Raw genomic sequence first — 8,227 nt, 5'->3', positions numbered from 1 at the left:
ATCGTGGTCGCTGGATGGTGTTTTGATGGCTGGTGGTTTCCAGCCTGGAGAGTCAAAGTTTTATATATATATGGTGGGATGGACACTGGTGTGAAGAAGTCAAGTGTTCATCCTGGTTTTGTCATATGGTTATTTATGAGAATAATAAATGGCTGCTGTGGCCATTAAATTCCAACTCTGTTTCAGTGTCTGCTTTATAAGAGGGAAATAAAGGGGGGTACACGACTCGACTTATTTGAGTCAAGAAGAGGCCGTACTGCAGACAAAAGAACAGAATAAGGGGAGGCCGCCATGACTGAAATAGATGGTAACGAGTTGGATTGGCCGGAGAATAGAGGATTACTTTAAAATTAATTGTGGCTCTTCTATTCCTTATGTTTGGGATGCAATGAAGGCGTATTTGAGAGTCTTGTTTATGCAAGCAATTAGCAGGCACAAAACAGCAAGGGCGGAGGATAAGAGATTACATGAAGAAATGCGTAGGTCAGAGGCGGCATTTATTTCAAACCCAACTGTGGTACATCAATCAAGTTTATGAAATGCGCAAGACGCATTAAACTTACATCTTTTAGCAGTAGCGGGTAGAAAACGTCAGTTTTATGCGCAGAATTATTTTGAAGAAGGAGAGAAGGCTGGGCATATGCTGGCAAAGGCACACAAGGGGTGTCGCATATAGCTGCTTTAAAAACGATGAGGGGCACTATGGTTACGGAGACCTCAGAGGTCTTGGAGGTTTTGGGGGAATTTTATTCTGATCTATATGCCTCTAAGGTGCATCCATCCACAAATGATATTTGCTCATTCTTAGCCAAAGCACAACTCTCTAAACTGTCAGGGGAGGCCAGGAGGAATTGGAAGAAGCGGTCAAACAGATGGCTAATGATAAGGCGCCTGGGGCGGATGGTTTGCCAGTTGAAATTTATAAAAAATACTATGAGGTGCTTTTACCCAAATTATTAGAAGTGTTTCACCATTCACTAGCACATGGCTCTTTGCCGGCTTCTATGCAAGAGGCCATTATTGTGGTCCTCAATTAGATGATTCTTACCGACCGATTTCGTTACTGTCAACTAATGTCAAGATTCTGGCGAAGGCCTTAGCTCTGCCTTAGCAGGCTTTATGCCTGCTAGGTCCACAGCTATGAATTTGAGACGCTTATTTTTAAATCTTCAGCTGAAGGCGGATAATGTATTCTTTCATTGGACGCTGCTAAAGCGTTTGATAGCGTGGAGTGGCAATATCTTTGGTGCACCTTGGAGGCTATGGGTTTGGGATCGTCCTTTATATCATGGATCACGGTCTTGTATTCTTGTCCTACAGCTCGAATAAGGGCAAATGGTGGATTATCTGTTCGGTTTGCTCTTGAAAGAGGAACTAGACAGGGATGCCCATTATCGCCCCTCCTGTTTGCTGTGGAAGTGGAGCCCCTAGCAGCGCACATATGTTTGTCCGATGATATTAAGGGATTTTCATATGGCTCTGTGCAGGAAAAAGTGGCGCTTTATGCAGACGACATGCTTCTCTATTTGGGGGATGTAGGCAGATCACTGGCAGAAACAATATCCCTAATTGAGAATTTTGGTGCATTGTCTGGTTTTAAAATAAATAGGGTTCATGATGTGTCTGTGGGGTGTGTTGAACACTTGAAATATTCGGGGATAGTGGTTTCGGCTTCTCCTTCTGATTATATTGCCCTTAATCTGCAACCCCTCTTGGTCAAATTCAAAATGAAAATATCGGCTTGGTGTAAGTTATATTTGTCGGTTGTAGGTAGGGTTAATCTTATCAAGATGATCCTATTGCCACAATTATTGTACATTTTGCATAACTCCCCTGTATGAATTCCTTTACGCGACTTTTATTATGTTAATGCACTTTTTAGAGATCTAATATGGCGTAAGGGTCACCCCAGACTTAAATTGGAAATTCTACAATGTGCAAAGCATGACGGCGGCCTGGCCCTACCCAATCCTTGGTTATACTTCTTTGCTTTCCAATGCCAGCATTTTAAGGGGTGGGGGGAAATTATACAGAGTGGATCTAATAGTGCGATTTTGCAGTTACAGTTTGGTTCATCCGCTTTATTGACAGTTTTGGAAGCAGGTCATTCTCTGCTGTCGGGTAGGAATATGCCCACATATGCGCTAATGTGTAAAGTTTGGGATATAAGGTCCGGTCCATTCGAGATATCGGGGTATGCACAGCTTTTACGCCTATATGGGGCAATAGGGCACTTCAGGAGTTCTTCTCTCTTGAAGGATTTGAGGGTTGGCAATCGAGGGGCATATCCCGTGTATCACAGTTGCTCCAGGATGATATATTTAAAACTTATCAACAGCTTCAGGAGGAATTTGGGTTGCCTCGAAATTCCTTTTACCAATATCTACAGATAAGACATGCATATGATGCCCAAAAGAAGGTTGTAGATTTGAATGTACATACAGATGGGGTGCTGGCTGTCTTACATACTGGGAGTGGTACTTCGGGGGTTATCTCGAACATTTATCAGCTGTTGCTTAGTAAATTTTTGGATAAGTACCCCTTGATTGCTTTTCGAAAATGGGAGCGGGATATGGGTCCCATCTCTGAAGAACAATGGTCAGATATCATGGAAGCAGTTCCGAATATTTCTCTTAGTGAGGCTGGGTACATCTCTCAATTATACATTATCCATAGAGTATATAAGACTCCTAAATTTATTTTCAACATTGGTGTACGGGGTGACTTTACTTGTCCCAGATGCTCGGAAGATGGGGCGGATCATCTGCATATGTTGTGGTCATGTCCACATTTAAGTTCATATTGGTCAGACGTGCTGAAGCTGAATCAGGATGCTTATGGGCTTACGCTTCAGGGGACTCCTATGGAGTGCATTTTGGGGTGTGTTACGCATATTCAGACTTCTGTCCAGGAGCGGCTTGCTATTGCAAGACTGCTATACATAGCTAGAAAATGTATTGCATTACACTGGATACAAGGCGCCCCGCCGACTAGGAGTGAATTCATTGCTAAAGTGAATAAAATGATTGTGTAGGAAAAAGCTGTGTTCGTAAAGTGTAAAGCGCTTACATTTTTTTATTCCATATGGGGATCATGGTTATGTGTATCGGAATCAGTATCATAAACTGTGCCCATGGACTTTTTCTGGGTGAAGCCTTCTGTATTGTATGTCAATTAAATTTCTATACTGGAAGGGATGAGAGGTGGGGGATTAAGAGAGTCCTATGTCTGTTTTACATCTGTATTGTACTTGCTATCAGGTGAATTGTTTATTCGATGTTTGGAATATGTCTCACCACATATGTCTTTTATTTCTGTACTATCAGATGGTGCCTGGGGGGAGGGTTAGGGAAAGGGTTTGTATGTTATGTTTTGTATTGTTTAATCTTGAAACTTCAATAAAAAATAACTGATTTAAAAAAAAAAATAGGCTCTGTCATCAGTTTCTAACTGCCCTATCTTCTACCTAATCTAATAGGCGCTTTAATGTAGATAAGTAATGTGTTTTTATTTTAAAAAAAACACGCTTATTTTTGACAAAGTTATGAGCATTTTAAGTGTTATGCTAATTTGTTTTTAATGCCCAAGTGGGCGTTTTTTTACTCTTGACCAAGTGGGCGTAGTAAAGAGAAGTGTATGACGCTGACCAATCAGCGCCATACACTTCTCTTCATTCATGTTCAGCTGTACTCACAGCACAGCGTGATCTCGCAAGATAACGCTGTGCTCCCACTTACTCCCACATTAACTTTACCGGAGTGTCGAGAGAATGAAAAGGCATCACCTCCTGACTGAACCCATCTGAGCCATACAGTGTGCCCAAAAAGCTGTTTACTTCCACATATATGGCACCGCCATATCCAGGAGAACCCTTTTAACAATTTTTGGGGTGTGTCTCTCCAGTGACATAAGCTGGGCATGACATATTTGCCACTGAATTGGCATATCTGGGGAAAATTGTACATTTTTACTTTGCACCATACGCAGCACATTCATTTATGGAAAAGATCTAGATCAGATCTAGGAGCAGATGCAGACTGATTAACCACGGGCGTCGACACAGAAGCTGTGTCTGGCAGATCCTTTACAGTACCCCCCTTTTATGAGGGGCCACTGGACCCTTCCTAGGTGTACCTGGCTTATTGGGGAACCGAAGATAGAAGCTCCTGAGCAATACCCCAGAGTAAACATCCCGGGCGGGTACCCAAGTCCTCTCTTCAGGCCCGTATCCTCTCCAATGGCCCAGGTACTGGAGGAAACCTTGGACCATCCTGCTGTCCACAATCTTGGCCACCTCGAATTCTACCCCTTCAGGGGTGAGAACACGGACCGGAGGTTTCCTCGAGGTAGCCAAGGAGGGGGAGCAGCATTTCAGGAGGGAGGCATGAAACACGTCGTGTATTTTTATATTTTTTTTAATTAATTTTTTTCTCCAGTTAAATAGATTTATTTCTCTGGACAAGCTTGTTACAGTACAGTAAAGTGCAATGGCGTTCCATTTGTCTGATGGAGTGAATTCAAGTATTAATGCCCCAGAGTAAACTTTACCGCAGTTTAGGTGGGAATTAATTTGAAACGGCCATTAAAACAATTGTGTCCTCGGAGTTGTCAGGGGAATGAATTTCCAGTTCGTTTAGTCGACCTCTTTAATGGTGGGTCCAGATGAGGCACTCCTCCGGGCATTCCTCCTGGCATACCCCCAGCACTCTGGTACAGCTTCGTGATGATGGGGTTACAGACCTTCTCAAGTTCCTTCTGTTGGTGCTCAAATTCATCCTTCTCTACAGTCTGGTTCTTGTCCAACCAAGCGATAATCTCATTGCATTTATCCAAGATTTTCTGCTTGTCCTCGTCGCTGATCTTTCCTTGGAGTTTCTCATCCTCATCCGTTGCCTTCATGTTGAAAGTGTAAGACTCCAGCGAGTTCTTGGAGGAAACCTTGTTCCGCTGCTTCTCGTCTTCAGCCTTGTACCTCTGGGCTTCTTGAACCATGCGCTCGATGTCTTCCTTGCTGAGACGACCTTTGTCGTTGGTAATTGTGATCTTGTTTTCCTTGCCAGTGCTCTTGTCCACAGCAGACACGTTCAGGATACCATTGGCATCAATGTCAAATGTCACCTCAATCTGAGGAACGCCACGAGGGGCTGGGTGAATGCCGGTCAGCTCGAACTTGCCGAGCAGATTGTTGTCCTTAGTCATGGCTCGTTCACCTTCATATACCTGAATCAAGACACCGGGCTGGCTGTCGAAGTAGGTGGTGAAGGTCTGTGTCTGCTTTGTGGGAATGGTTGTGTTACGCTTGATCAGGACAGTCATGACTCCACCAGCAGTCTCAATATCCAGAGACAGAGGGGTGACATCGAGCAGAAGGAGGTCCTGCACGTTCTCAGATTTGTCTCCAGACAAGATGGCAGCCTGCACAGCTGCCCCGTAGGCCACGGCCTCATCCGGGTTGATGCTCTTGTTCAGTTCCTTTCCATTGAAGAAGTCCTGAAGCAGCTTCTGAATCTTGGGGATACGTGTGGACCCACCGACCAACACGATGTCGTGGATCTGTGACTTGTCGAGCTTAGCATCGCGGAGAGCCTTTTCTACCGGATCCAGGGTTCCCCTGAAGAGATCGGCGTTCAGTTCTTCAAAGAGAGCTCTGGTGATTGAGGTGTAGAAGTCAATGCCCTCATACAGAGAGTCGATTTCAATGCTAGCCTGGGTGCTGGATGACAGGGTACGCTTTGCACGCTCGCAGGCGGTGCGGAGACGGCGAACAGCTCGCTTGTTGTCAATGATATCTTTCTTGTGTTTCCTCTTGAATTCTGCTACGAAGTGATTCACCACTCTGTTATCAAAGTCTTCACCACCCAGATGAGTGTCTCCGGCTGTTGACTTCACTTCAAAGATGGCGTCTTCAATAGTGAGGATAGACACGTCAAAAGTGCCACCACCCAGATCAAAGATCAACACGTTCCTTTCTGCACCAAACTTTTTGTCCAATCCATAGGCAATGGCGGCCGCAGTCGGCTCATTAATGATATGCAGAACGTTGAGGCCAGAAATTGTGCCGGCGTCCTTGGTAGCCTGACGCTGGGAATCATTGAAGTAGGCCGGAACAGTGATCACAGCATTGGTCACGATCTTGCCGAGGTAAGCTTCTGCAATCTCCTTCATCTTTGTCAAGACCATGGAGGAGATTTCTTCTGGATAGAAAGACTTGGTCTCTCCTTTGTATTCCACTTCAACCTTGGGTCTTCCGCTGTCACTCACAACATTGAACGGCCAGTGCTTCATGTCAGATTGTACAACGCCGTCCTCAAACCTGCGCCCGATCAGTCGCTTGGCATCAAAAACTGTGTTTGTTGGGTTCATGGCAACTTGATTTTTGGCAGTATCGCCAATCAACCTCTCGGTGTCGGTGAAGGCCACATAACTGGGGGTGGTCCTGTTGCCCTGGTCATTGGCGATGATCTCAACCTTGCCATGCTGGAAGACCCCCACACATGAGTAGGTGGTGCCGAGATTGATACCGACTGCTGGTCCCTTAGACATGATTCCTGCACTGCGGTTGCTTTGGATCTACTGAGCTGCTCGCCGTCTCCGAGCCGCGTGCTGGTGAAATGAGACACGTCGTGTATTTGAAAAGTCGGGGGTAACTCCAGCAGGAAGGAGACAGGGTTAAGGACCTCAATGACTATATACCGGGGAGAAAACGATTTTTTTTTGGACAGAACTTTAAGACGCAAATTTTTTGAAGACAGCCACACCAGATCCCCGACCACAAACAAGGGGTTAGCAGAACGTCTTCTATCTGCCTGAGTCTTTTGTATGCTCTGGGACGCCTCTAGGTTCTTCTGAACCTGGGCCTAGACTGTGCACAGTTCCCGATGAACGACATCTACCTTGGGATTGTTGGAACCACGAGGTGAAACGGAGGAGAACCGTTGATTAAACCCAAAATTACAGAAGAAGGGGGAGACCCCTGACGAGTTACTGACCCGGTTATTAAGGGAAAATTCGGCGAGGGGAATGAAGGAGACCCAATCATATTGACAGTCGGAGATAAAACACCTTAAATATTGTTCTAGAGACTGATTAGTTCTCTCAGTTTGGCCATTAGTTTCAGGATGGAAGGCTGAGTAGAAGGACAGATCAATCTCCAACTTTTTACAGAAAGCTCTCCAAAACAATGAAACAAATTATACCCCTTTGTCAGAAACAATATTGACAGGAACCCCCATGGAGACATTGGGTAGTTTCTTGAGGGGCACAAAGTGGCACATCTTACTAAAGCGGTCTACTACAACCCACACCACCGACTTGCCTTGAGATGGAGGCAGATCGTTGATAAAATACATGGAGATATGGGTCCAAGGTCTCTGGGGAATGGGCAAAGAACATAGTAAGCCCGCTGGTCGGGACCTGGGAGTCTTGGACCTAGCACAAATTTCACAAGCGGCGACTTAGGCCTTAACGTCTTTAGGCAACCCAGGCCACCAATAGTTTCTAGCAATGAGGTGCTTGGTACCCAGGATGCCTGGATGGCCAGATAGTGCAGAGTCATGATTTTCCCTGAGTACCCTTAGCCGGAATTGCAGGGGAACAAACAGCTTGTTCTCAGGAAGGTTCCCGGGAGCTGAACCTTGATCAGTCACAATTTCGGAGACTTAGTCAGAATCAACAGAGGATATGATTATACCTGGGGGCAAAACACAAGCAGGATCTTCCACCGAAGGAGGGCTGGCCATGAAGCTACGCGACAGTGCATCAGCTTTAATATTTTTAGACCCAGCCCTATTGGTGACCATAAAGTTGAATATAGTAAAAAACAACGCCCATCGAGCTTGTCTCGGGTTTAGCCTCCGCGCAGATTCTAGGAAGACCAGATTCTTGTGGTCGGTAAGGACCGATACCTGGTGCCTAGCCCCCTCCAAGAAGTAGCGCCACTCTTCAAATGCCCATTTAATGGCTAAGAGTTCGCGGTTGCCCACGTCATAGTAACTCTCAGTGGACAAGAATTTCCTGGAAAAGTAGGCACAGGGACGGAGATGGGTGAGGGACCTGGTACCCTGGGACAAGAGAGCACCCACTCCCACCTCGGAAGCGTTAACCTCCACGATGAATGGCTCCACTTCGTTAGGCTGAATCAGCACTGGAGCAGAGATAAAGAACTTCTTATGGATCTCAAATGCCTGGAGCGCCTCCGGAGGCCAGTGGAGGAGATCAGCACCTTTGC

General features: G+C 45.7%; 1 pseudogene; it reads right to left on the bottom strand.

Moving 5' to 3' along the window:
- Positions 1-4,608: 4,608 nt before the first annotated feature.
- Positions 4,609-6,602, bottom strand: LOC142750484 (heat shock cognate 71 kDa protein pseudogene; annotated as a pseudogene).
- Between the last annotated feature and the right edge of the window lie 1,625 nt (positions 6,603-8,227).

The sequence above is a fragment of the Rhinoderma darwinii genome, chromosome 3 (assembly GCF_050947455.1).
Source record: "Rhinoderma darwinii isolate aRhiDar2 chromosome 3, aRhiDar2.hap1, whole genome shotgun sequence".
Taxonomy (NCBI): Eukaryota; Metazoa; Chordata; class Amphibia; order Anura; family Rhinodermatidae; genus Rhinoderma; species Rhinoderma darwinii.
The sequence above is the reverse complement of the archived record's forward strand: the minus strand, read 5'-3'. Positions and strand labels throughout refer to the sequence as shown.